This window comes from Macaca fascicularis, chromosome 11, assembly GCF_037993035.2.
Source record: "Macaca fascicularis isolate 582-1 chromosome 11, T2T-MFA8v1.1".
In the NCBI taxonomy this organism is placed as follows: domain Eukaryota; kingdom Metazoa; phylum Chordata; class Mammalia; order Primates; family Cercopithecidae; genus Macaca; species Macaca fascicularis.
Window position 1 is genome coordinate 16,239,917 of NC_088385.1, and position 3,120 is coordinate 16,243,036.

At 31.5% G+C, this 3,120-nt stretch overlaps 1 non-coding gene across 1 annotated transcript; it reads right to left on the reverse strand.

Moving 5' to 3' along the window:
- Nucleotides 1–389: 389 nt before the first annotated feature.
- LOC123567711 (U6 spliceosomal RNA) lies at nt 390–496 on the reverse strand. The gene has a single exon (XR_006690818.1). It is a non-coding gene; the product is annotated as a U6 spliceosomal RNA (small nuclear RNA).
- Between the last annotated feature and the right edge of the window lie 2,624 nt (nt 497–3,120).

The following is a 3,120-nucleotide window of genomic DNA, read 5'->3' on the forward strand; positions in this document are numbered from 1 at the left end:
ATTGTATACTCATATTCTTGTGTATATACACTTATAAATATGCACACATACATTCCTGTGTATAATATTTTCAAGAGACATGTCTAAAATGTAAAGATAAAAAAAGGTGACATGTAAAAGGATGGAAAAAATATAGCCGGCAAATACTAATCAGTAGGCATCTTAGAAGAATACACTCATATAAAACAAAATACACTCTGAACATTATTAGAGAAGTATAAATTCACAATGAAAATGTTTTAATTAACACAATTATTACAACTTGATATGTAAGAACATAAAATAAGCTTTGTAATATATGAGAAAAATTGACAGAATTATACAAGGTATGCTGTCCCCAAAAGGCAAATAAAGAATTGCATGAGCAAAAAAGCATAATAGAAGATTTTTATTCTATGAAATGCTTCATGAACTTGCATGTCATCTTTGTGTAGGGACCATGCTAATCTTCTCTGTGTTGTTCCAATTTTAGTATATGTGCTACTGAAGTGAACACAGAATAGGAGATTTCTATCATAGATGTATCTTGCAGAATAAGAATCACAATGACACAAGATTTAAACCAGATAAAAAATCTGACCTATTGAATGGACATAGAACATTGTACCAAAAAATTACAGAAAACATTTCTTTCTGGCACACAAATAATATTTATAAAAGCGTATCATTTCTGGACTTTGAGTCAATCTCAAATTTTACTAGATTGAAATTGTATCAAGCATGACTTCTAATAAAAGCAATTAAACAAGAAATCAACAAATAGAATATTCCCATAAAAGGGCAAATTTGAACATACTTAATAAAGACGTGTGGACAGATAACAAAGTATAGTGTTTATTAGGACATATTTTGAGTTAAGGAATCGTGACAATACTACTGAAAATGTGAGTGTGCTAGAGCTGGCTCATATCAGCTTGTAAGAGCTGACTGTTAAATATTCAGAAAACTTTCCAACTGGTTGTTAAACCATTTGTAGCTTGAAATTGGTCATGGTGGAGTATTTACAAGGCAAATATGAAGTTGGCATGCTACAAATCAGGCCTTCTTTTTTCCTTTTAAATTTTTTTACAGGCTAGTTACCACAAAACTGTGGAATGCAGTTAGAACATCAGATAGAGGGAAATGTATAGCCTCAAAGGCATGGATTGGAAAAAAGACGAGAACCTTGAACTTCAAAATTAGGAAAAACAATATAAATCCGAAGAATGTAGATTAAAAGAAAGATAAATTAATGAAATAGAAAAATATTATATAAAATAGAAGAGAGTAAACAGAACCAAAACTTATTTCTTTAAAACTATAACTAAAATTGACAAACCTCTGGTGAAATTGACCAAGGTGAAGAAATATATAAATAATATTAGGAATGAAAAAGTGAACATTACTACAGATAGAGTACACATTAAGAAGATAATAGGATATATGAAAAACTTAATGCCAGTATGTTTGAAAATAAATATGAAATATATACATCCTTGGAAAAATGTAACTTACCAAAATCTTATTCATGAAATAGGAATCCTGAATTGTTCTTTAATTATTAGAAAAATATCTTATCTAGAACACTCTAGGCCCAGATGATTTTATCAGTAAGTTCTATAAATGTTTGAGGGAGAAATATTTCCAGTTTATACACATTTCTTCAGACAATAGAATAGGGCACATCATTATGTTTTATGTGTTTTATGAGGCTATATGTAATTTTGATTGTAACACTCAGACAAAATGAGAAAGAAAAATTAGAGCCCAATCTTATGCATGAATGTAATATAAAATGTAAAGTACAATTAGTAAACTGAAATCAGGAATATATATTTAAAAAAATCATGACTAATTTGGGTTTTCTTAGGAGCAAGATTAGTGTGACTTTGGAAAAGCAATTCCTGTAACTCACCACATTAACAAAAAAAAGTAGGCCGGGTGCGGTGGCTCAAGCCTGTAATCCCAGCACTTTGGGAGGCCGAAACGGGCGGATCACGAGGTCAGGAGATCGAGACCATCCTGGCTAACACGGTGAAGCCCTGTCACTACTAAAAATACAAAAAAATTAGCCGGGCGCGGTGATGGGCGCCTGTAGTCCCAGCTACTCGGGAGGCTGAGGCAGGAGAATGAGGTGAACTCGGGAGGCGGAGCTTGCAGTGAGCCAAGATCATGCCACTGCACTCTAGCCTGGGCAACAGAGCAAGACTCTGTCTCAAAAAAAAAAAAAAAAAAAAAAGAAAAGAAAAAAAGAAAAAAAAAAAATGATATGATTTTCACAGACTCAGGGAGATTACTTGGTAAAAGTCAGCATTCATTCATAAAACTCTTCCCAAAATAGGAATAGAATAAAATGTTCTTAATATGACAAAAGGTATCTACTACAATCTTATTGCAAACATCACATTTAATGTTGAAACTTTGAGAATACTTTTGAAATTTGAAACAAGACAAGAATTCCCACTGTTGTTCCTTCTATTCAATTTTGTTCTGGAGTTCCTTGCTGGCTCAGTAAAATAACAAAAAGAAATAAAAGGTGTGAGAATTGAAAAGTAGGGAAGAGTAACTGCCACTACTCATAGATGAGATCTGTAGAAAATCCAAAGGAATTCATAGGAAAATTATTATAATTAATTTGAGAGTTTGACATGGTTCTAGCATTCACACTCAATACCCAAACAATAAATTTAATTCATATAATCAAGCACGAAATTGAAAATGAAATAAAAGTGCTACCATTTATAATAGCATAAAACAAGATATCCTTGGGAATGAAACTAACAAAATATTTCTGTTTAAGACATCCCCCAAGAAAATTAAAAGTATTATTGAAACACTAAAAAGGAAAACAAGTAGATTGTATACTAAGTTTGTAATCAGAATAGTTGATTTTTATAAAAATGTCACTTGAATTCTAAGTTCCACACAAACCCAAACAAAACTTCATAAATTTGTATTTTTTCTTTAACTTGGCAGGCTGATTCTAAAATTTATATGAATATGCAAAAAGTTAGAATATCCAAGACACTCTTGAAGTAGAACTCACTAGCTGTATCATATATCAAGATTAGTGGGAAAAGCAAGGATTTTTCAACAAATTACTGGAGCAATTAGGTACCCACATGGGAAAAAAGTGTGATT